The sequence below is a fragment of the Pseudochaenichthys georgianus genome, chromosome 13 (assembly GCF_902827115.2).
Source record: "Pseudochaenichthys georgianus chromosome 13, fPseGeo1.2, whole genome shotgun sequence".
NCBI lineage: Eukaryota > Metazoa > Chordata > Actinopteri > Perciformes > Channichthyidae > Pseudochaenichthys > Pseudochaenichthys georgianus.
In genome coordinates this window covers 26,992,480-27,019,576 of record NC_047515.1, presented here as the reverse complement: position 1 = coordinate 27,019,576, position 27,097 = coordinate 26,992,480, and the positions used below count along the sequence as shown (strand labels likewise).

The 27,097-nt window shown below is 40.9% G+C and overlaps 1 protein-coding gene across 1 annotated transcript in view; it reads right to left on the bottom strand.

Moving 5' to 3' along the window:
• Positions 1–26,077, bottom strand: part of grik4 (glutamate receptor, ionotropic, kainate 4) — a 398,096-nt gene extending 372,019 nt beyond the window's left edge. The window contains exons 1-2 of the mRNA XM_034097561.2: positions 25,996–26,077; positions 24,804–24,916 (exon numbers count right to left, since the gene is read on the bottom strand). The gene's annotated coding sequence lies outside the window, so the exon portion shown is untranslated. The remainder of the gene's footprint in view (positions 1–24,803; positions 24,917–25,995) is intronic.
• Between the last annotated feature and the right edge of the window lie 1,020 nt (positions 26,078–27,097).

The following is a 27,097-nucleotide window of genomic DNA, read 5'->3' as shown; positions in this document are numbered from 1 at the left end:
TATAAGTTGTATAATGTTACCTAAGATGTTCATCGACATAACTACACTGTAGCTATGTAGGAATGACAATAAAAGCCTTGAATCTTGAAATTGAACAGTGAGCTAGTATAATTCAGATAGCTCACGTGACTGCACAAGGAATTATGAGACGCTGACATGATTCTAGTGTGAATCCAATTTTTGTTTTGTTTTTGTGAACAGATTGACCTTTGCTAATGATGTATTGGATTCCTATATATAAAATGTGTCTTTTTCATTTTAAAATGATTGAAGACAATCCGAACAGCAATTTCAGGCCCCCACTGAGAACCCCCTAGAGATCACGGATCCTTTTTTGAAGACCCACTCTGTAGAGAAAAATGCAATGCTATCTGGCTCTTAATCGACAGTAGACCATAGCAAAAGGAGTATATAAGAAGAGTCACTGATCTAAAATAAACATTTAGATATGCTTTGGTAATTTGTATAGTGCAAGGTTCTGCCAATAAAGCCATTACATCTAAATTGAATTGCTGTAAACGTGGACTTGTGAAGGAATGTGTTTGTCAGAATCAAAGGGCAATCCTAAATGTCTATCAGTGAAGGGCCTGTGTCTCTGGAGGGCAATTGTCCAATGCACTTGACCCATAATGCACTCTGGCTTCATTAAGTGTGCTTTCTGTTTTAGCACAACTTGGCCAGACGCCCTCTTAACAACACACTACCTTTTGCAGAAGACCCAGAGGCAATCACACTAAAAAATGATTCATTATGGCATCACTAATAAACCTTTGTACTGCGATGAAAAGCCAGGGATAAAAGAGGCCTCCAGGCAACAGATGAAAACTTATCTGAGATGCAAACAATAACATATTATGGATTATATTCAATTGCAAATTTGAGTGGATCACCTGTTGTGCAAACATCAATATCAGATGAATAACACACAAAATGGTTTCAATGTAAATGTGGTCAGCCTCACATGACACATGATAAAATTGGCCTATGCTCCCTGTTGAGAAAATCTTATCAACTATTTGTCCTACTTATGAAACCAATGGCACTTGATGCTATGAATATCATTCAACACAAATAACAGGGTTCCTGCAGGTTTCACCAACTCAAATGTAAGACTTTTTAAGACCACTTTGAATAGAATTGAAGACCTATTTCACGGCTAGAAAGTACGAAGGAAATTGCTATGAAAGAAGAAACGGGTCCCATTATTACTTACAAAGTACATTTATTCATGTTCAACATAAGAACGATGACTGAACATAACAGCATAACAGTACACAACCAGTTCCGTTTCATATGGGTGTTGAGAGATGTATCCATAGATCTCCTAATTTTGCTCTCAAAGTGCACCAGATTGATGCGTTTAACTTCAACATTTTAAAACAAATCTTCCCGGGGGAGCATGCCCCCCGGACCCCCCTAGAGGAGGTTAGGTCCCCCCCCACTTAAATCATGTTCACATGGATAGGAAACTAAATACATTTGTACACATCTTGTGTCCATATCTTTCCGTTTTGGTGGTCACGCCACACCGTGCACGTGCATGCATACATGAGTCATGGTGAGATATCTGGATTAAGAGGTTGCTTTTTCTTTGCACAGAATGAAATGAATGGGCTGTGATTTTAGTTTTTTTAAGCAGAGGTCAATAATTTGTACGGCCCTCTGAGGATATTGTAAAAATTGAAATGGCCCTTGAGAGGAAAAAGGTTCCCCACCCCTGCTGTATAGGGTGCTGAGTGTGTCACTCAAGCATTCCCCGTCTCTCTGCCAATCACAGAGCAGCACAGTGAGGCTGGTCGGGGTGCGGGCCTGTGGTTGGGGGAGCAGAGGGGGGAGGGTGGGGAAGTTGTGATGTTGACCCTGCTTTTATGTGTGGGAGTTACGGCCCGTCTACATAGCGGCGTGCGTTGAAGCTTGCCCGCGGGCGTGTCTGAAACTCGACCAATAACCAATCACATGAATCTCCCGCTCCTGACACACAAGCAGCGGTTTGATTGGCTATGCTTGTACTGGCATATGATTCGATTGGCTGACGCTTCTGCCGAGGCTTCAAAAGTTGAACATTGCTCAACTTTTGCAGTGAGCCACGCCAGGAAAGCTCCGCGTCGCATCCCACAAAGCAGTTCGGCGAAAAGTGACGTCACCCCATCAAAGTGAATGGTGAAGCTTTCAACGCACGCCGTTGTGTAGACGGGCCGTTACGGCCCCAAAACACGGCGGCGTGCGTTGTTGCTTGCCGGCGGGGGGGGCTGAAACTCGACCAACATGAATCACATGAATCTCCCGCCCCAGACACACAAGCACACGGTTTGATTGGCTAGAGCTTGTACTGGCATATGATTCGATTGGCTGATGCCTCTATCGAGGCGTCAAAAGTAGAACATTGCTCTACTTTTGCAGCGAGCACCGCGAGAGAAGCTATGCTTTGCTCTCACAATGGAGTTCGGCAAATCGTGACGTCACCCCATTCAAAGTGAATGGGCAAAAGCGTTGAAGCGGCAACGCACGCCGCCGTGTGTAGGTGTGATGATAAACCTGCAACCTGTAACATGTAACCTGTGTCCGTGTGCGAACAAAGGAGTTATTAAACCCCGATAACTTGAAGCCTGGTTCCGACTCCCTTTGTCGAACGTTACATTGGTATCAGAAGTGACTTTTTCGAACGAAGGACGTCTATCCTGACGGGAGCTCGTAACTGCGTCACGGAGTTAGCTAATGACCAGTGGTGACTGGTCATTAGGGGCAGGCACAGCCCCACCTAGTGGCAGCAGAAAGTATTAAAAATAATGATTACAAAAAAATGCAAAAAATAAATAAAAAAATATATAAAATATATTTTCAGTTTAATCATCTAATTCGTCTGTACATTGCTGTTTTAGTCTGTGTTCTTCTAATTAGTGTCTACAGTGTGTGCCTATTGAGCTGTTTAGAGCCATGTGGGACAAAACCCGATCATGCCCCTCCCTCCCACTGTCTAACTCAGGGGTCTGCAACCTTTTTGACCAAAAGAGCCATTTTGCTCCTTTTTCCAAAAAAATGTTTTGTCTGGAGCCGCAAAACATATTTCATAGCTTGATAGCTTATAAAGTTGTATTTATTGTTATATCAGACAAAAACTACAGTTGTTTTGCATTTATTAGGCTATTTATTACATTATATAAAACTGTTAACCTCCAATAAGAAACAAAAAACTCCTATAAGGAGAATTAAAAATTAGTGATGGGAATTCCGGCTCTTCTTGGTGAGCCGGATCATTTGGCTCGGCTCACCAAGAAGAGCCGGCTCTTTCGGCTCCCAAAGGGCTCTTCAGTTTACCACATATTATACCTTTTATAATTAAATCAAATGTAGCCCTGTTTTGACTAATGATTTATATATGTACACATATATCACTTAAATTATTCAATACATCCTTTGTACTGAAGTATTCAAAAGTAAAAATTACATGTTTAATATAAATGATTTGCTGTGGCCAAATGTTTTCATTGCATTTACAGACCCTCTCTGATACCACCCAATGAATGCACTGACTTGCTTGGAGAACCACGCTACACAAAGCAGATAGCTAACACCTATACAAACTTAAGCATAGACATTTAAAAAAAGGGGCTACTGTATCGACATTTTTTAATTATATTTAAGGCCCTGACAAAACAGCAGGGCTCTATTTCAGTAACTATTAACTATAGTAAAAAAGACAGCAACAGCTGACATTAAATCTTTGCTGAGCATAAGGATAATCAGAAATAAATGACATAGTGAAAATAAATATATTGCAATGCTCAGTACAGCAGCATCCAACCGTCTCTAATCATACTCTACTGTATATGTAGGCTATTTTTATTATATGTACAGCACTTTGGCTCGACCAAAAATCGTTTATAAATGTGCTATATAAATAAAACTTGATTTGATTTGAAAAAAACATAATAAAAATAAATGTATTGCAATGCTCAAAACAGCAGCATCCAACAGTCTCTAATCCTTGGATATTACATGTCACTGCATGCATGCACGGAGCAGCTGTAGTGCAGAGATCATCATATGGCGTGTGGCGCAGTGGATAGAGCCTTGGTGTTGGGTTCGGGGGTTCACAGGTTCAAACCCCGCTGCAGCCAGCATGTCGTTGTTTCCCTGGGCAAGACACTTCACCCCAAATTGCTCCTGTGGGGATTGTCCACAGTATTGAGAATGTAAGTCGCTTTGGATAAAAGCGTCTAACAAGTAACATGTAATATAGTTCTGTCTTGTATTACTTAACAAAAACAAAAAAAAAGTCTCGTTCGCTACGTCCTCTTCCAACACACATGAGCGCACACATGACCAATGAGGGCACGAGGTAAGTTTGTGCACAGATGGAAGGCTGACAGGCAGGTAGGCCATCCAGTTATTCTAGCCGGGCCGGCTAAAATGATTGGTCGTGCTTTTTACAGTGCTACGGCTTCCAGAGATAAAAAAAATGTATGTATTTATTGTCAAAGCATTTAATATATTCATTGCTATCGGGACGTTAAGAGCATTCTATGGAATATAACAAAAAGTGTTTTCTGAAATAAATTACATACCCCATTGAATTATAACTGAAGATCGTCAGCTGTCTTCCTCTCCCGTGTTGTTCCCTGGTTGTTCCTCGATACGTAAAGGCTGCAGCACCTTTGACAACTTCTCTCTCTATGACCCGTATCCACACCGCTGCTGAACCTGCTGGGAGACCCCCTATACACCCCGTGAGTACCTTAGAAACTGAACCTAGAAACCGCCGCCCGTGTGCCGCCAAATGCCACTACAGTGAGAGGAGAGAGACCCGGGAGAAGGAGCTGCTGGAGGAGGACATCGTCTGTGCTGCAGCTCGACAAGTTGAAGAGGTTATTTGCCGGGAGCTCCAGACAGTGGACGTGGCAGAGTGGAAGCAACAGCAGGAGCTGGACGCAGACCTACAGCCTGTACTGCAGTTGGTTGAGGCGCAGCAGCGGCCACCGTGGGAGGAAGTGTTCTCCAAAGCAACCAACAGGCTGTGGTCTCAGTGTGAGGCTCTGCGTCTGTGTCAGGGCGTACTACAGCATGCGTGGAAGGAGCCAGCAACGGGGGAGAAGAGATGGCAGGTGGTGGTCCCGAAGGGTCTGCAAGAGGCTGTACTCAAGGCCATGCACGGAATGGCAGACTCTGGGCACTTTGGCGTCACTAAGACTCTCCGGCGCCTTCGCCAGGGCTGCTACTGGGGGCAGTGCCGGAGGGATGTCGTAGACTTCTGTCGCCGCTGTGACCCTTGTATGGCTCGTAAGGGCCCCCCTGGTCGTTCCCATACTCCGCTGCAACAGTTTCCCATTGTCTACAGGGTGCAGCTGCCTCCCAAGGGGAGAAAAGTTGTGCTCCACAGAGACAGGTTGGCCCCGTACAGAGGAGTCGCTTCCCCACTCTTGAAATTAATGAACGCAGCCTTGAAAAATGAACTAAATGCATTTTTCCATTAAAACAAAAAAGGCAAAATTACATCACTTTAGTTTTCATTAGCGTGTGTTATCCAATCGACACATTTGCATTAAAAAAACATAACACTCTTTTGTTTGTTTACTTAGTCTTTAATAGCTGCTCTAAATGGGTGTGTCTATCTATTTATAATATTTCTATCAGTAAAATTGCCAACTTGCACTGGCTGTCGGTTTTGTTAGCCAGAGAGTCAGCGGAAGAGTGTAAGAAATAGTAGATGTAAGCGCAACGTGTGTGCCAAGGACTGGCATTAAATCAACTGGCACAGGAAAATTAAGATGCAAAAATACCAGAACAACAAATTGAGGCGTTTGTGATTTACATGCCTTGACACAAACATGGTACAGCTTTTGCCTTTGATGTAACCATGGTAATGTGCAACAATAAATCAGCATTACTTCTACCGGACTTAAACCACATAAAGCATGCACATTTATAAAGAAAAGACAGCAGAAACACAGGGTGATAGAAAAAGAGAGAGAGAGAGAGAGATCAAGGGTGGCAAGTGAGAAAGTGTGAATGAAAAGAGAGAGCGGCGACAGCGAGAACAAAGCAGTGAATCAGAGGAATTAAATGCTTCTTTCTAAATGTTTCAAGGCGGTTATGTTCTAAAGAACATATACACGTCACAAACACCAATCATTCTGCAACACCTTGCAGGAAGGTGCTGGACATTGAGTGAATATAACCAAATCGACCCTTTATCTAGCTGGAGGGAGACGGACAGGGTAAACACTTGAGCACATAAAACACACAGCGATTTAACAACCAGTTCTCCGCTGCTTTGTATAATAGAGATACGCTAAAGGCTGCCTGTGCTTTGTTATCAGATGAACAGGCGCATGACAAAGTGGTGCTTAATTGACGACCTGGGAATGAGAATAAGGCTGCACACCCTGCTTATTGGCAGAGGGTTATACACCCATGTGAAACCCAATGGCTATTTGTCAATGCCCAGATACATCCTGTCTCTGCAGATACAGATACAGTCACTTCTAGTGGGTAAAAGTGATGATTGAAAGGGATTTTTTTTACAATGTTTTTTAGGAACATGCTGCATATTATACCATGATATCCAGTGCATTGCCTGTATGGAAGCAGTCACCTGCAATAGCATAAACACAGCAGTGGCTGCAAGCATCGCCACAAGTAAAGAACATCAGGGTTCACTAATCTCTATCTGCAGCCTCCTCCTCCTCTTCCTCTGCTCCTCTAATCAATACCAGACTCCACAGCACACACCAGGTTTCGAAGAGGCTGCTAGTCCACTGATCTCAATCACTGCCCTTCAGCAGATAAGGCCTGTACAAGAATTGGACGCAATAAACTCGTCAGCTTTCTGCACTTTTTTCTCCCAGCTAAACTCATTAGGTGAATTAAGATGTTAATAGGGAGAAGAGAAGATCTGAGGACGCCTGCTAAGTCCAGTGAAACTAGACCTGGCAGCTACTCTGAGCCTACAGACAAGATTTCACTGAGCATCATTTGTTTACGAGTATCTGTCAGAAAGACAGCCTTCAGCCTCCAGTCTGTCTCTATCCTGTTTTTTACTCCTCTGCTACCAAGGTTTCTCCTCTGTTCCTCCTCCCAGCTCTACTTAATTAGCACAGGTGTTTCAGATGGTGAAGAGCTAAGCCTCCTCTCTTAAAGGGATGAAAATAAATGAAAAAGGAGAAGAGGCAGGTGTTTTCTGTGGGTGATAAAGATAGCACAATAACAGATGCAGTTGTGTCACTTGTACATAGTGTTGCACGGTGTACCGATACTTGAAAGGTACCGCGATACCCTGCAGTTAAAAACGGTACGATTCCTCTGTTTCATTAGTATCGGTACTTTAAGAATGACGGGGAAAAATACACCGGCGCTGTTTTAATAAGAGCCGTGTGTGTTCAGCGCTCTGCTTCCACTCCCTGCACTGCAGCCGTGCCTGCAGTCCCGCCCCTCTCAAGCACGCTCTAAGTCCCTCCCCTCTCTCGTGCACTCGGCCACGCGCTAGCTGCCAGAGCATGTGAGAAAACGAGAAGCATGGCTGTAAATGGGAGTGCAACTGCCGCTGCGCCTCGGCTTGTTGACAAAAAAAGATGCCAGAAGCGAAATTTGGAAGTATTTGAACTATATCTCTGACAGTGAGGGCAAGCCTACGGACACCACGAGGCCTGTCTGTGAGAATGTTTTAGATCCCTGCAAACCAAGGGAGCCAACACATCAAACTTGGCTAAGCACCTCGCCGACCGGCATCCAGAGCTGTTTAAAGAATTTAAAGACAGACAGGTTAGCGAATGTGATAGATAACATAATTACATCATGCTCAAGCCCATGCCCTCAAATCTAAGTCAAACAAGTGTAATTTATTTTGTGACAAACAAACGTTTTCGTAGTTTGACGAGGCAATTAATGGCAATGTTAACTGTCTGATATGGCTATCTTTTACTTACCAATGTGGCTAACATCCGCAATATACATTTTGTCAATAATTATTTATATTACTGTACTATTACATGTTAATACAATATAAAAAAAATTATAATTTATAAAACAAAAAAGTTGTTTGAGATGATGCTTAATTTTATTTAATACGAATTATTGTCATTTATTTAGTTTATTGTTCTCATTGTTTAAAAGTTTGTGTTATGGTTCTGGTGTGAAATAAAGCACAATAATTACATTTAAGACTGTTTCCCTTTTTTTAAGAAAAGTATCAAAAAAGAATCGGAATCGCAATTCTTGACTTGGTATCGAAACCAAAATGTTGGTATCGTGACAACACTACTTACTGTATACACAAGGTAGGTGTCAAAACTGACTATTGCTCAAAGCAAATGTAAATGGAGCTGGCCCAAGCTGTGTTAGAAGACAGTCGTACAACATGTCCAGCAGCAAGAGTAAAGAGTCAGATGGCTATAAACACCCATATGATCAAACTAAAAAAAGATTTTACTCTGCACTTTTTCCGAATGAGTCACCGCAGAGGGAAAATCACGAAAGAGAGGGGAGGCAGTGATGAAGGGAAGGAGGATAATGAAATGGTCAATCTAATTTTAAATCAAATGTTATTTAAAGAACAACTAAGACTGAATGTACCTTCAGAGTGCCAGTTTTGAGCAAATTTGGAAAATGTAAATACAAAAAATGGCGTGTGTGCAAATGATAGCTGTGTTATCCTTTTAAATGTTAGTATCTGCATCAGAAGATAATGAACTCTGATAAGGACTTATACACCAAACCTAATAATAATGGTCAGCTGATTCCTTGATGTCGGCCCTAATATCGTTTTGTGAGAAAAGTTGACAGTTATTTAGTTATTTAACAAAAATAAAATAAGCTACATTTATTTGTTATTGGCAATGGTAGGTTATTGGTTATGTTCACATACTTATTTGATTATTAAAATGTAAACCGATCTTTTTCATATGGGTGTTTTAGAGTTGTACCCCCTAGATCAGGTCTCTAGTAATTGTGCGCTCAAAGTGCACCAGATTGAAGCATTTTACTTTAAAATGTTCAAAGAAATCTTCCCGGGGGGGATATCCCCGGACCCCACTAGAGGATGTGACATCCACCCCCCAATTCAAACATGTTCATACAATAATGAATACATTTGAAGCCATTTTGACGTATATTACCTATGTCAATAAGTTTCTGTTTTTGTAGTGTATTTGCCTTTTGTAGAGATTTTTCATTTATTCTTTACATATAAAATATCGCCTAGGGCAGCAAATTGGCTAGAACCGGCCCTGGTACTAGGCCTCAAGAGCCTTTCTTGTGCTGACACATATGCGGCTTTCACACCAGCGCTTTTCAGTTTCTAGCTCCGAGCGGGAGCTTTACTCTGTTCACACGGCCCACTGGCGCCCCAGAGCTGCGTCATGACGTCACCGTTTACATCGCTGATTTGCTCCCCAACGGCACCCATTACGGCGCTCACAACAACAACAACTGCGTCGGGTCGATGATCGTGTTGCTTTTAATCACACGAAGCCAGAATAAATTGAATAACGACTTCTCCAACCTTATACTTTGCTCCAGAGTGCCGTGGTTCATTGTTTATTAATGTGTTTCTGCAGCATTTACCGACCGCTGCAGTATTGGCTGCTCTTCCACGGGAGTTTATTCTCCTGTTAGCTCCCGGTTAGCTCACACTGCAGCGGCCGCTCTAAAGTATTCACTGTCCGACTCACACAAGCAGCTGATGCATATCCCCAGTTCCCCTTAGCCTAAGTGAATGTGTGTCAGTCTGAATTGACACTGTTTGGTATCACAACGCTGTTATGAAAGTTTCTCTGGTATAAAACGGGTGATGTTAGCATAGCAACCGAAGCTAAACTGACTACTTGCATCCGATAGCTGCAATAATACAAAACAACACGTCTGCCTCTCTCCACAATGATCGATAACAGTGAACGGATGGTCAAAGTAAGGCACAAATAAACAGAATCACACGAAGCCTGGTTAGTGTTGCCTGACTTTATAAAGTGTGTTTATAGGCACTACTGCTTGTAGGCAGGCATAACAGTCGACCCATGTTCAGGGGAGGTGGGTTTAGTTTCCTGCACGCCTCGACGTAAGAGAGACGTAAGCGACGTCGCCTCTTAGCTCCAAAGCTCTTGCCTCTGGACCGACAATTTTTTGGAGCTGAAGCGGATTCCGGAGCTAAGAGCCGGCACCGCTGCGGTGTGAACAGGAAAACCCGGCGCTTTTCAGGCTCTAGCTCCGAGCCGGAGCTGAAAAGGCGCTGGTGTGAAGGGGGCACTAGAACAAATTGGCGGGGCGCACTTTGCACGCGCACCGGTGCTATGACTCCATCCTAGGGGAAACACTGAAAGCATAAAGTAAAGAGTTGTACCAATCAGGACACACTTTACCAATCAGAAAAGGAACTATCGAATAGTGCAATGGATGTGTCATTCACATATATGCACAGGTGTGAGCTTAGTTATATGGCTATATTGGTTCTCTGAATTTGTAATACGTTAACACAGCTTTGTATTCATTACAGATCTTGATGAAAGCTCATTCTCCTCTTTCTTGTGCAGTAAGAGTGGGACAAATGTGTGGTAGAATACCCACTTAAAATCCCTTGGTTTACTATTGAAAAGAACCAACAGACCTCAGAGTCACAGCATCTGGAGAAACTGTCTCTTCCAGTCGTTGAGTTTATAAAACACAAGCCAATTCAGAAGCATGCAACGTCCAATTCTGGAGTACAGTACATAGATCAGAGAGATATACAACGACCTACCAAGCTACTACTACACATTATGCCCAGTTGTATGTCCCTACACACAATATAAAATATACATCAAGTACAAAATGTATACAAGCTAATCCAATATACCGCAATAAAGAGAAGCAATATAACCTTTCTAGTTGTATATGTATGGATAAATAGATGCAAAGACAAGTTTGCATTCATAAATTAGCCATTGGGTAGCATTACGCTGACTGTGGCTGACCACTGCTTTATTTAGTGGCTCATCAGCCAATTTAATCAGTAATTCAAACCATTTAGTGCTTTTTCGCCTTACTTCCACGCTGCCTCTTCCATTTTTGGGGGATTTTTTTAACAAACAAAACACACAGGCTGACAGCTGCATTGCAAAGCACAGCAAAGCAGTACCAGTGTCCGTTTTTTCTCAGGCTTAAGAGCCGACTGTTTCATCAGAATCACAGTTGCATGAGAAGAGTTGGTTGTTCTGTTCGTCTCTTCACTATCTTTGTGTTTGCAGTCACGAACAGCACGGAACATTTGTGGAGACTGTGGTAATCTGGCTGACAGCTGAAGTGTTAGCGATGTGTTCCTGTGCAACTGTTAACAGAAGACCTGAGTTGACCTGAGCACGAGCATCAGTGCAGTTCATTGCCATCAAATGTAGATGATAAAGAGTTTAACAGCAACATTACCATATTTTTCTACAAGTTTTCAGGGAGTGGAATGAATAGGGCAAAATGTAACCTTCAAAATACAATGTTCTAGTATTTAGTTTGCATTGTCCTCTATTGCCACTTTCACACCAACGCGTTTTCAGCTCCGGCTCGGAGCTGGAGCCTGAAAAGTGCCGGTTTTTCCTGTTCACACCGCAGCGGTGCCGCCTCTTAGCTCCGGAATCCGGTTCACTTCCAGCTCCAAAAAATTGTCGGTCCAGAGGCAAGAGCTTCGGAGCTAAGAGGTGGCGTCGCTTACGTCTCTCTTACGTCGAGGCGTGCAGGAAACTAAACCCACCTCCCCTGAACATGGGTCGACTGTCATGCCTGCCTACAAGCAGTAGTGCTTATAAACACACTTTATAAAGTCAGGCAACACTAACCAGGCTTCGTGTGATTCTGTTTATTTGTATCTTACTTTGACCATCCGTTCACTGTTATTGATCATTGTGGAGAGAGGCAGACGTTTTGTATTATAGCAGCTATCGGATGGAATCAATACATGGGCTGCACAGGTTGTCGTGTCCGACTATCACAAGTAGAATCATAATAAAAATACGCCGGTAAAATGTGCCTGTAGAAAACGGTTTATGCCACAATAGGATAGCAATAGCAAGTAGTGTTGCACGGTGTACCGATACTTGAAAGGTACCGCGATACCCTGCCGTTAAAAACGGTACGATTCCTCCGTTTCATTAGTATCGGTACTTTAAGAATGACGGGGGAAAGTACTCCCGTGAAAAAACGCCGTTTAATAAGAGCCGTGTGTGTTCAGCGCTCTGCTTCCACTCCTTGCACTGCAGCCGTGCCTGCTGTCCCGCTCCTCTCAAGCACGTTCTAAGTCCCTCCCCTCTCTCTTGCACGCGGCCACGCACTAGCTGCCAGAGCATGTGAGAAAACGAGAAGCATGGCTGCAAGTGGGAGTGCAACTGCCGCTGCGCCTCGGCTTGTTGACAAAAAAGACGCCAGAAGTCTGTGAACGGGCCGTTCAGGTGTTCAGAGCAGAGCTTCCTGTCGGAGCAGCAGAGCGTGATGTGCACTGAAAAGTTTTTCTGTCGCAATATTATCGTTGAGCAAACTTAACTAGCAAACTAGCATCACTATCTGCTAACGTTAGCTTTAGCCTTCGTTTTCTATTAGTTTTTTTCATAGGCTATAAACGGAGGTGGTATAAGTAGCCTATATATCTTGTACTTGAGTAAAAGTAGAAGTACCCAGGTCTTGTACTTGAGTTAAAGTAGAAGTACCAGAATGTAGGAACAATCCTGCAATCAAAATGTTCCTCAAATAAAAGTACAAAAGTATTATCATCAAAATATAGTTAAAGTAGCGACAGTAAAAGTAGAAGTGCTCAGGTCTTGTACTAGAAGCACCAGAGTGTAGGAATACTCTGTTACAGTAAAAGTACTGCATTCAAAATGTTCCTCAAGTAAAAGTATTAAAGTAGCGACAGTAAAAGTAGTCATTGTGCAGATTGGTCCATTTCAGAATAATATATATGATATGTTTTATAATGATTGATCATGAAAGTGTTCTCAAAGCTGGTAAATGTGCAGCTAGTTTGAATGACTTTGTAGACTGCAGGGTAGCTGGTGGATTTACTCCAGGTGGAACTAAAGTCTGATTTAACACTTGATTATATTTCACATCATTCATCCAGATCTGTGAAGTAACTAAAAGGGATTAAATACATGTAGTGGAGGAAAAGTACACCATTATTTCTGAACTGTAGTGGATTAGAAGTACAAAGTAGCAAAAGAAACATTGAAATACTTAAATAAAGTACAAGTATCTCAAAATTGTACCCAAGTAGTACTTGAGTTTATGAATTTAGTTACTTTACACCAGTGGCTATAAAGATAGAAAGACTAAGCCTTGCACAGAGGCATGAAAATACATTTTCAAAATGCTCAACAGTGCTGCCAAAATGTTAAACTCACTGCTACACAATTAAAATAAATGCTTTTATATATATTTATATTAGATGTGACTCTTTGGCGTTTCTGTTCTTAGTAACACTGCTGCTTTAGTTGTTCTGACTGCTAAAATCATCTGTTATTCCTAATTTTAAAGCCGATATTCCATGTTTCCCTTTTTTTAAGAAAAGTATCGAAAAAGAATCGGAATCGCAATTCTTGACTTGGTATCGGTATCGAAACCAAAATGTTGGTATCGTGACAACACTAATAGCAAGTAGTCAGTTTAGCTTCGGTTGCTATGCTAACATCACCCATTTTATACCAGAGAAACTTTCATAACAGCGTTGTGATGCCAAACAGCGTCAATTCAGACTGACACACATTCACTTAGGCTAAGGGGAACTGGGGATATGTATCAGCTGCTTGTGTGAGTCGGACAGTGAATACTTTAGAGCGGCCGCTGCAGTGTGAGCTAACCGGGAGCTAACGGGAGAATAAACTCCCGTGGAAGAGCAGCCAACACTGCAGAGGTCGGTAAATGCCCGCAGAAACACATTAATAAACAATGAACCACGGCACTCTGGAGAAAAGTATAAGGTTGGAGAAGTCGTTATTTAATTTAATCTGGCTTCGTGTGATTAAAAGCAACACGATCATCGACCCGACGCAGTTCCCCGTTGTTGTGAGCGCCGTAACGCCGTTGGGGAGCAAATCAGCAATGTAAACGGTGACGTCATGACGCAGCAGCGGCAGCACCAGTCGGGCTCTGGGCGGTGTGAACAGAGCGGGAGCAGAAAAGGGAAACCGGAGCTGAACCAGAAAAGCTCTAGCTCGGAGCTAGAAAGGGAAAAGCGCTGGTGTGAAAGCCGCATATGACAACCCACCCCTGGTTTTTCCTTACCAGGCACTATCTTTGCATAGTTTGACAAAATACTACATTTCTAGGAAACTGCTAGCCAAGAAACTATCAAAGAGGAGCATACAGTGACTTCTCTTCACACCTTTTACACACAAGCATTACTCCAGTTCATATCCGTGCTATTCATATATTAAAAATGAAGTGAGAACAGAGTTTTGAGGTCAACCAAGCTCATCATATCTGAAATCCTATTAACACACATACTGTCATCTGCTGTGCTCATCAGAATGGAAGGAGTTCAGATTACACACAATCCTAGGGCGTTCGATTCGAGTTCCCTGACAGAGTGAGCTCCTCTTCTCCCTTCAGAGTCTCTCCAGTAACTCCGTAACCCCCAAGTAGGTTACCATCTGAATACTGATGTAGTCATTCCCTCAGTCAGAACACAGTGAAGAGTCATAGTCCCAAGGCCCTTGCGCAAGGACATCCTCCTTGAACCATTATCACCCTTACATCTCTTATCAGCCCCAGCCTGGCGAACATGATTAAAAAATGGCCGGTACATACTGCCTCTGCACCTGGAATTTGACGAGTCCCTGCTGTTGCATGTCAATCAAGCTGAGAGAAGCAGATGTGCACTGACTCACAACCCCAAATAGCCAATTAAGTTGACTGTAGCCACATGGCATATGCCATACATTAAGGCGTCCCAGTAGGAAAAGTGTAGAGTGATGACTGGGAGAACAGAAGAGTAAGTGGCAACTGATCTCTGGCAGTCTGGGGCAGCCGCTGAAACTCAAATCCCCCATAAAGAGAGAAGATTAGGCAGAGGAGAGAATAAAGAAAATGCAAGAAGAAGATAGTCAATTAGTAGAAGAAGCAGGCTCAGAGAACCTGAAAGTAGGCTCCAGCTAGGTGCAGTGGACTCCGCAAATAAGTCTAGGGCTTAGTAACTGGAAAGCAAATAGGGTTCTTCCTGAGAGCAGGACTACAGGCCCTGAAATGGTCCCAGACTGAAAATGCATGGATACTGGTTGGTTCCCAAGGTTATACAGGATATGCAAGTGAGAAAAGACAGATGGGAGCATGGGAGGTAACAAGCATCTGGAGGAGAACAAAATAAAAAATAAAATCTGAGTTAAAAAAAAATACTAAATGTATTAAAAAGAAAAGGAAGCACTTAAGAGCACCATGTTTAGTTTCATCACCTTGGGACCTGATCAATTGGTGTCTTTTGTCAGCACAAGACAAATCACAGCTGTTGTTAAAACCTACATCAGAAATGAGTGCAATTTACTGCTATGGATTACACTCTGGGGGCTGAAGGATGTATTGTGCAACAAGTCTCCCTCAGTCAGCATCAAGCATCTACTTCACTGTGAACTGCTTCTAAGAACGAGAGGTTCTTGTCTTTGTATCAAGGTTGCACTTAAGAACCACAATGAAAATAAATGTAAACTCTGCAACGTGTCTTGCTGTAGTGAACACATAAAAGCGAGTAGAGTTCTAATATATTAATATTAAAGAACTGGAGAGGGAATAAAAATGGCCTGGCAATGCTAGGAAAGGTCCAATGTGGAGCAGAGTGCCTGTAGCACTATAAAATGCCCATTTGGATATGATTCAAAAGAGAATATTGATGTTTGATAAAAATTCACAAATCAAAGTGAACTGCAAGGCTGCCCGCCGACTTGGCTGGAATACAGGCCGGCGAGGGGGACTCGGTGAGGCACGGAGAGCTGGATCACAAGATGTGGAGTTGAGAGTGATGTACTAAGATCAATTCTAAGTGCCTTTTCTGCACACCCCAAAGAAAGTAGTGAGAAGTAATGAGAGATAGATTAATACGATAGTCTTCGTCCAAGATTAATAGGAATTCATGTAGCACAGAATATCATAATCTAATTTCACATCCTATCTGTTGAGCGACTTTGTCATGGAAGTTATTTTATACATTCTTGTTAGGAGGTCACAGAGAGACTTTCCCAAGTCCTTGATCCTCAACATTTCAAATACACCATCCCTCTCTGAGACCTGTCAGCCATCAGCATCAAATCATCCCATGAGAAATGTATAGTATAACTATAGGTAGAGAATGTATATTATTTAATTGGAAAGAACAAAAGTTAAATGGCTTAGTTAGAGATGCCGCTATAACCAAGACTGCAACAGATACTGATCGTCAATGACCAACCGTGAATTTGCTCGTTATTTTCTGTTATAGCAGCTGGTGTTAATACTGAATATCGAAGATCTGTTAGGGTTTCCTCCGAGTTAGCTGCCCATTTTGGTTCAACGGCCAAACAACACAGGGTGTGTGGGTTAATGTTTTAATGATGACAGTGTTGAGGGCTATTTTACATACTGCTCATAAATCTGACACAGTGGGATTGAGCTTGTTGCCCTTTATGGCCACAAAATGGGATTCAATCATCATCTGCATCAAACCATTCAGTGACACCTTATGCCATGTAAGAAAACATGTTGCCGTTCCAAACATGTTTCAACTCTGCAGTGCTGTTAGTTTATTTGGAGTCTGTTCATGTGTGAAGCACTTCGAGATTTGTCTTGGCAGATGAGAAGCGCTATATAAATTAAATATATTATTATTATTATTATTTATTATTATCCAGGGGTTTTGCACTACTTTTGCCATTATTTGTGGTGGTTAAATAAGGAGAGGAAATATCTGTATGCTGTGTCTTGCTGCAGGTTCTTCTAAAATGGTGTGATTTCACAGTGGCTGACCATACACAGCCTGTACGTCTTCTGCTGCTCGTGCTTTGGTTTATTTTTATCTTGAAGCCAATGGAGTCTCATAATAAAAAAAGCGTCCTGCTGTCTATCTCCAAATGAATAAATGCATGGTTCTCCATGTTAAAGCAAATCCTGCCCTTGCATTATGCTGCTGGAAATAAGTATTGCAAAAAGGAATATGACCCTATCTGAATAAATAACTCCAACTTTTCAATGGAGAAAAAGAAAGTAGAAGTTATTTGTTTTTGGGACACCAAATCAGTAAATGTATAGTTTTTAACACCCTCACCTAAATTACAAGACAAAGTGTGACAACATGACAAAGCCTAAATGTAATGTGTTTGATGGATTTGTACAGTAAAATGATACAAAGTGGTAGGTACGGAGTCGGACTGGGATGTATTCAGCCAAGAAACAGCGAGATACAATCTGTAGAAAGTGTTATCTAAATGACATTTCCTTTTAAAAACACACAGAAGATACCACACTATATTCATCCCAAAAACAAATCCCTTGCAGTTCAAACCATCTGGGAAATTAGAGGTTAATCTTGGATGATTACCTCAGAAAAAAATGTGCAACATTTGTCCAGTTCACTTGAATATTCTTTATGAGTTTACAAGCTCAATGAGTTATTGATTTGCAGATGTGAGAACCTAACCTCCCTTGTCGCTTAATAACAAGGGTGAGGCTGGAGCGAGGAGAGCATTTGTCTGTGTCTACTAGGGGTGTAACGGTTCACAAACATTTCGGTTCGGTACGTACCTCAGTTTTTAGGTCACGGTTCGGTTCGGTACGTTTTCAGTACAGCAGAAAAAATTATCACAAAACATAACATATTTTTTTTTTAATTATTATTAAACTGTGAATAATGTATTCACTCAAATAAATGCAAAATATAATAAAATAAACATTAAGGTGCAGCATTTCGATGAACTGAAATAATCTGTATTTGAACTGTACTGTTCTAGTACTCACAAAACATAAACTATTAGTTTTGGGTTTTTAATTATTATTAAACTATGAATATTCACTCAAATAAATGCAAAATATGATAAAATAAACATTAAGGTGCAGCATTTCGATGAACTGAAATAATCTGTATTTGAACTGTACTGTTCTAGTACTCACAAAACATAAACTATTAGTTTTGGGTTTTTAATTATTATTAAACTATGAATATTCACTCAAATAAATATAAAATATAATAAAATAAACATTAAGGTGCAGCTTTTCGATGAACTGAAATAATCTGTATTTGAACTGTACTGTAGCTAAGCAGCCAGTTTGACATTAGGACTTGCTTGTAATTGTATTTTCAATGTACTTGTCCACATTGCTTGCCGAAAGGGCAGATCTGCTGGCACTAGCAATGTCTCCTGCTGTGGAGAACACCCTCTCGCTAGGGACAGAGGTAGCAGATACAGCCAGGTAGCGCTTTGCTAACATGGCAACATAAGGATATTTGCCGTTTGTAATAGCTTTGGCTCGGTCTGAAGTTTTTGCGAGTGGTGGAGGCTTACATGCTAGTGGGAGTTGGGTTTGCACTTCAGTCTTTTGGTACCGGTGATATTCACGTTCGGGTGATGCCTTTTCAAATGAGTGTGCAAGTTTGATGTATTGCCAGCCGCGTAACCAATGTTAGTTGAACAATGCCGACAAACAGCTTTGGTTCGGTCCACCTGTCTTTGTCCGTCATCCTTGTACGTAACTGCGAAACCAAAATGTTCCCAAACCGGAGACTTCAATGATGCTGGAGGATTTTCGAGCTCAACTTTATCTGCGTTCGCCATTTCGACAGTTCCTCAAATTACTGACTACATTTGAATGCATCCCTCTGACCAGCTCGTCCAATGAAATGACTTGCTCGCTCTATGACGCGTTGAACACAATGGGAGCAAATTACTCTGAATGCTGCGACGCAGCACCTGAGATTACTTCCAAGAAGTTGTTCACGTTCTCAATTTTTTATGTTTAACGTTATATTCGTTCGGTACACACGTGTACCGAACCGAAGGGCCCGTCCCGAATAATTTCGGTACGGGTACGTGTACCGTTACACCCCTAGTGTCTACATAGTGCAAAGGGAAATTACACATCCATGCCTTCTTTATTTTGGAGCCTGATACTCGGCTAATTTTAGAGTCCATTACACAGGCCATCTTTGAAATCCACCCTGATGTACTGTGACTAGGGCTGCAACAAACGACTAATTTGATAATCGATTAATCTATCGATTAATTAAACGATTAATCGACTATTCGGACAATTACTGTATGCCTTGCACAATTTCTCAAACGCTCTTATTTAGCCATCAACTTTTAGATTTAGCTTGAGGTTGTTTTAGGCATGTGGAAACTAACAATGAAGACAATAAAGATGAATACTTGATTCCAAAATACATATATTATTGAAATAACTTAAATTGTGAACAAAACTAACATTGCTTTTTATTCAAATTAAATAAATAATATTTCACATCAAAAGAAACAAGTGTTTTAACAAATCGTATTAAATAATCGGATGACAGAACTGTAAACAGAATAGCTGAAACTTTAACAAACTAAATAATAATAATAATAATAATATATAATATTTTTATAGCGCCTTTCAGGAAACCCAAGGTCGCTTTACAAGTCGGGTAGGGGGGGGGAATAGGGAAAAAAAGGCAGACAGGTTAAGGGGGTGGGGGGGGAAGTAGCGGACAAATAAACCTATTAAACTAACTATACAGTGGGGAAAGCCTTGATAAAAAGGTGCGTTTTGAGGGCTTTTTTGAAAATGTCCAGGGTTGGGGCGCTGCGGATTTCAGGGGGGAGAGAGTTCCAGAGGGTGGGGGATACCACACTGAAGGCTCTGTCACCAAAAGTCCGCAAATAACTCTGTTACCTCTAATCATTATGTTTGTATAATGTAGTTAGCTCCGTGTGTTGCTGCTAGCATACATAACACCTGACGTGAAAACGTTACTCGTGGACGGGGCTACAGAGCTACTAGAAAGACAGTCGAACCCGGTGCATTCCTCCGTCTGGATGTGGAGCACTTTTGCTAAATGTTTAGACAAATAGCTCGTGTTACCGCCCTTACATGCTAAACTCTTATTCCACTTTTGGTAACGAGCATTCTCCACATCGAGACGGGTAAAGTTTAACCACCTCGGAGCGCGTTCTCTCCGCCGTCTCCCACGTGTGTGTGTTGCTGCATGTAGCAGCTGCGTGTGTGTAAACTGCCCCGCCCCCTCGCAAGCAGGCGGGGGAGAGAAAGATCGAAAATACATCATAGACGCATTTGTTTGTCTTTTTGCATATTAGAAACGAGTTGGCGACACTAAGACTGCGATATAATGTCTTTGTAGCAATAATACATGACATATATTTTTTAAATGTCTCCAGTACCGATACAAAGACCAATAAAGTTAGAGCTTAACGGGGCGTAAAACACACGTGATGACGTCACCAACGAATCGACGACTGAATTAGTTGGCAACTAATTTGGTAATCGATTTTAATCGATTAAGTCGATTAGTTGTTGCACCCCTAACTGTGACCTGGGGGGGCTTTGTGAGACTGCATAAATGAATGGCTGCCAACTACTTGACTCAAGGCACCAGCTCTAGTTTACCTTCGAAGAAAACGATCAATATGCATTGCCCACTCATTTGTACATTGCAAGCCACTAAGTGGTACAAGAGGAGGTGACAAAAACAAGGAGTGCATAAAGACAAATGTTTCCCTTGACCTTTAATTGAAAAATTCAAAAAAGGTTTACACTGCATGTGATTCATGCATATCAATAAAATGATTAATATTGCATCTTGTTTGACAGCTTTATAGTGTTGTTAATACAATACAGATGAAGCATGGACTGGTCAATGGTCTTTACCCAATGTTTACAATGTAAATGTTTTTTTTTCCACAAACAGGACAAATTTACAAGACAAAGATTGCGAGTAAGAACTGGGAATGTGAAAAACGTACAAAAATATCATGCGCTTAAAAGTGGAAGACTAAAAGTTCTGTTTATAATGAACCAGCTGTCAGTCTGTTACACTAAACAACGTGTTGTCCCGTCTGAAAATCACTGAGAGCAATCTGTTTATTTACACAACAAAATTATCTTCCTATCACTGAAAGGAACCGACTCAATTTGTAGGCCTTTGTCATAAAATCATTGGTCGCGAAATGATCTTTGCCAACTATCTTTTCACAAACAAAGACTGAGTGAGTTGCACTTCTTTTCTGCCGGTGTATGGAGAACATTTTTTTATTTCTATGATGTGTCCATCAGGTTTTCTATTTTTTCTCTCGACCGCAGGTAGGTCAGAATCTCTGCCCTGCTGGTTCTTTATCTATGGCAGCTTGCTTTGCACATATTCTACCTCTCATGTATCACTGTCCAAACAGTTGACAAGTAGTGCAGTGGATATGGATCATCTTAGACAGCCAGATTAAACAACTCCCAAAGGTAAAATGTGCAAACACACACACACACACACACACAGACATACTGTCATAAGAAAAATGATAAAAGATATAAGTCCCATGGGAGAATTGCATACAAACTGTACGTCAGTGATTCTCAACGACCTGGTACTGGTCTGTGCAGTGCTTTCAGCTGGGCAGCAGAGATGTTCTGTGACATAAGCAGACAACTTCTGCAACAAACTCCAACTCTGTGGAGGCTCTCTGGCTCTTATCTCTAAGAAGCTATGTTTTTAGAATGAGGCCCATGTAATGACTGTCATTCTATTACATTTCGAAAATTGCTCAGGTGCACCTAAAATGGGATTTTCTTTCGTGTTCTGTTAGGGTGTCAAATGACCCCTGAAGTACACGAGCATCAAGGAAAATGACATGTCTTTACCCCGCATCACGGCTAGTGGCAGTGTGAAATGCTTGAAAGGCTCAAGTATGGATGTATACGGTAGCTGGTTAACCTTCACAACTTTGGGGAGTTGGGCTCCCATGTCCAATCCATCAATTGATCAAGAACGCAAAGAGACCATGAATCTTACTTCACTTTTCTTGTCAGCACATTGCAAATGACCCTTGAAGATTATCATGTTTGCTCAGTCAGGCACTTATTCAAAATAGAAGCAGGAAACTGCACTTGGCTTAACACTTTCCATTTGTCCACTGGATGAATGCAGACCAACAGACCAATAGAAAGACTAGCTCACTATTGTTAGGTATTAGCTTCAATGTTAGCATAAGTTTATAATGTAATACTGAAAATACGTTCCCTGGCCACTTTATTAGATACACCTATAATTATCATTCACGAGGCTTAGTTATAGTGACCATTTTTAGTAAATGTTGTTGCACCAAGGTATTCTAATAGGCTATTCTTCCCCCTGATGTTTGGGAATAGGGTGGGAAAGACTTTATAAAACACCTCTTAAGTGCAATCTAGTCCAACAAAATGCAAACACCATCTCCGATAGTAAACAAATATCCAATGTAATACATTTCTGACTGTTAATCAAATCAAAACTAAAGAATGTTTATAAAATGTATGGCTGATCTGTTGTATTGGATCGCTTTGGATTTTAAAAGGTATGCTAAATATAGTGGACTGAGTGTTATTTTACACTCTTTGAATAGTTGTACTGAGTAACAATCAGGATAATGGAAATAATAGGGCATGGATAATATATCTCAAGTCGTAGCAGCTAAGCTTGTACTTATTAAAACTATTATTTTTCATTGTGATCCTTTGTTTTCTTTTCTTGTTTTGCTATAAAATGTCTCGACAGCAGTTCACACAGCATGCCGTGACAGATATAATTACACGTTTAATTGCGTTTCCCTGCTTCTTAGGTTTAAATATACATTGAATACAGAAGATTACAGAAAAGGCTTGCAGAATGTTAACGAGTTTGAACGGACTTTGACTCCTGAAAGGGTACCTAGGAGTTGTGCTTTCCTGCAGCATCTTAGCAACACCATTTTTCTTGTAACTAACTGTGAATCCATTTCAGATTTTAGATTTCTAAATCAATGATGACCTATGGGAGTTTGAATCAACTGTAATATTTCCTCATTCCCCTCAGTCGAAATGTTGTGCATGCAAAAGGCCAAAGGTAACTAGAGAGATGGCTAGAGATAAGTAGTACTAAGTAATGGTAGTCTCCTAAATTAAGATTCAAGGTCAAATGAAAAATTGCACATTAAAGGTCCACTTTGGATTTGTTCATCAGGTTAACTGACATCGATCAGTGACATCATCATAAGCCACCAAAAACCCCTGAATCACTGCCCAGTTTAAACAGGTCTCATGCTGTGCATATAATGTCTGTTTTGAGAGCTTAATACGCAGTACTTAGGCAAGATAAAGTACCTAGGTAAAGCATAGTGTACAGTACACACACACAGGTAGAAATGAAGGCCATTTCTTACCCACTTCACTGTAGCCCTCCAAATATGTGCCTGAAACACACAACCTTGAATACTGCCCGGTAATGCAAAGAAGGAGTGGAAATGGGAAGGGTGGAGACAGGAGTGGTATACCTAAGTGGCGTTAGCATGCTGTGTCTATCATGCCATGGACATTGTTGGTGTAACCTTGAGCAAACAACTACACCAGCTATATTAGCACAATGAATATGTTAAACGTGACCTATGGAGGCACGGAAGAAAACAGGAAGACAGCTCAGCAGGCAGAAAAAATAGCCTCATTTATTTTAAAGTGCTATATTTAATCTACGCAATTTGTGAGGATTCAGTCATGAGTGTGAGCATGCTGCAGTGATGGCTGGCTAAATGAAGTGGGACAGATGCAGAGCACGCTGCTCCCCTCCACTCACAGGGAAAGAGACTTCCTTAAAGCCTTGCTCAGACTACAGGAGTTTTTAAATCCTAACCAATTTTGAAATGCGGTTGCACTACTCACATGCTGACCAACTTCCAAAATGTTATTTTTTGCAAGCTGCCGATTAAAGTGAGCGGGGGTAGCCCCAAAGTAAGCAAGTTTGCCCACCTCTGCACCTTTCATCAATCCAATCATAGGGTTTTCACTGAAATGTGGTTGAGATGTGTGGGATGAGGATTAATAGCAGGCTCCTGTTTCTGCAACAGAGGTGTTCACCCTCAAAGTACCATTTCTTTAATTACCATTATTTGTTTTGCTAGTAATTATGTTTGATAATAATCTTCATAATTACAAAATGATGAGCAGCTATCTTATAATAGGGATTTCCAAGAATAACCGGATATAAAGCCAGATCCAGGCATGTGTTTATTGCAGTCTAGATTTCAGCAATAAGCAGTCTGTGGGCCAAATCTGGCCCATGACCAAACTTTAAATCTATAAAATACCAGGGACTATACATCCAAGCTGGATAATGTGTGGGCTATGTCCAAGTGAATACAAAAAATATTAATATTCAGACAAACACAGGAATTAAAACATAAAAGGTCTGTCTCCGCTGCAACAATAAACAGGCTTTGGCCTCCATGTGCTGAGGCACTGCCCCTTGGTTGAACCTCATTGCCAGCCACTCTCCGGGTACGCCAGCTGTCAACAATAACAAAGCTCCATTGTGCTCTTTTAACAGTGGAACTGTTTCCTAATGCACAGCATTGCAAACCAGGGAACTCTGGAGCGCACAAACAAATAAACAGCAGCCAGTGAGTGGCCCGAGTAGCACCACTCTGAAATGGAGCCATGAAATTCACCATTCTTTTTTTTATTTGCTCTGAATGGCATCAGGTAATCTACCAAATGTTGCACCTCCGCCAATTGCAGTACAACAAAACAAAGACATAAAGCCTTACTCGTTCCACTAAAAATAGAAATCTGGCATTTTGTGTGAGATTCTAGAAGAGGATTATCCTGAACATCTGTGACAGAGGCTTTACCTGTAGGTTAGCTTTGGGCTTGAGGACAGGTCTGCTGCTGGTCTGTCTGTGCTCTCCTGATGCTGAAGTGGTTTTTGTCAAGCTGCGATGTCCTTCCACTCTTCTATAGTACTCTATTAAAAGCAATATAACATCTGGTATAGGTGGGTGATGTGTAACAAGCAAAATCAACAGAATACATTAAAATATATTTGAAGGCACTAGCCTCAATTTCAAGCAAGTCAAGTCAGTTTAATTTAAACAACTCATAATCCCACATTTCAAATTTGCCTGAAAGGGTGTGAAATAGAACCAATATGAATTCATTTGTTTCTGCCCATTTAGGGCTTGTCAAAAGAAAACAGTATATGGGCGAAACTCAGTACTCAAACTATTTTATATAATGTGATCATATTACAAAAAATGTCTTGTTCAAATGAATGATCCCAGCGAATTGGAGTTGTAAATTGAACACATTTGATATTGAAGATGTTGTCTTCATTTATGTAATTAACTAATGTATTGCAAATAGTGAGACATAGTTAAATGCATTGAACATCAGTTTGATTAGGAAAATAATTAAAATCTTTGCGAACAGACAGCCAGGTGACCTTTTAATGAATAACAATTGTATTATCCTTTCTTAAATTAGAAATGATCACAAGTAGGTGTATTATTCAACATATTTTGTTAACGAAGTAATTGTAGCTTCAAAGTCAAAATGTGCTGGTTGTTGTGTCTCATATCAAAAGTTGTTTCCAATGTGAAATCTGGTAGATAATAACACTTGCTAGCCCTTAGCTTTAACATCCAGCACTAACCATATTACTTATTGCAACTGGATAGAAATGACTGACAGCCTTTGGTTGGTGTCCTTTACAGAAAACTTAGATGCCCAACTTACCGACTAGAATACAGTTTAGCTAGCACGTCCACGTGGTTGCTAACTAAGGTTTTCAATTTAGCCACCACGATATTTGTAATATCTTTTTCCACATGTTCCAGACAAAAACGCCATAGTTACGTAAACATCCATGTAAAATCTCTGTGCGTTTTTCTGTACATTTCTCCTCCAATTTAACGCTACACACCTGTGCAAAACTACAAGCAGGTGGCCTACAAAACAATAGTCCTATCCCAGAATAAAGCGATAATCACTTCAATTATTATTATTAATCATCACAAGCAGGAAACTCAATTAAAGATCACGTACCTTCATTATGCATGAACGCCTCTCTATTGTTTTATGTTTTGTTTCTCTTAAACCTTGTTTTTCATCTTAACTTGCATCAGTGAGAACCATAGAGATGAGAACGAGAACGAACACTCTCATGGTGTGTTCAGTGAACCTTGGAATAACCGGACACGGCACGGGATCAAAACAGAAGACCTAACCCTCAAATCTGGATAATGAAACGTGTAAAAAATGTGTGTAAATATCCTTCCAATAACAATGAATTATTCATTATGAACAATAATTATTCATTATTGGTCATAATGACTAATCCTCACATGCTGGTAGTTGTGTTTAAAACTAAGTCTCTGAACTAGATTTGCAGGACAATACATCATGGATATGAACCCAATCCATAATTGCATATAGCCAATCCAGGATCATCCATTCCCTATTAATGAGCTGTAAAATGTAAAGAGTTCTTCTGGGGCATAAATTGTAGCATGTGGCATCACATACTGTATGAATATGAATTGCCAAGCTGCAGATACACTTTTAACATGAAATAGATTCTGAGTAAATATCTGATTTATAACAAGACAGCCAACAAAGCAGTTTGTGTTTATGGATGCAGCATTTATTCATTTTGGGATCAACACAAAGTACTTGAGCTTGGAGAAATGCAAACATCATCGGCTGGCATCAATATCACTCCCATGCAGCTGCCAATACAAATCTCAGCAAATATGTTGCTGAAAAATGTAATTGAATAAGCAAAGCAAAAATGATATAAGACTAAATAAATAGAACACATTTATATTGGACTAAAATAAATCATATTTTAGTCTGATGTATTACTAGGATAATCAAACTGTTAATTCCCTCTTTAATTTACAAAAGCATTTCATTTTATAAAAAAGAAATAAGAAAAACATCTGCTGTTTTATTTGTGATTATCACCAGTTGCTGCCCAGGGGTTGAATGCTTCCCACATTTTACAGCACATTAATCTTTTGAGACGATAAACTTAAAGGATTTTGTTTGTTTTGGCATCCACAGCAAAAACCTGTGGATGCCACGAGAGGAGCCAGAAACAGAAACTAAATTGAACCACAAGGTGGGGCTAAAAGTGAGCTTCTGT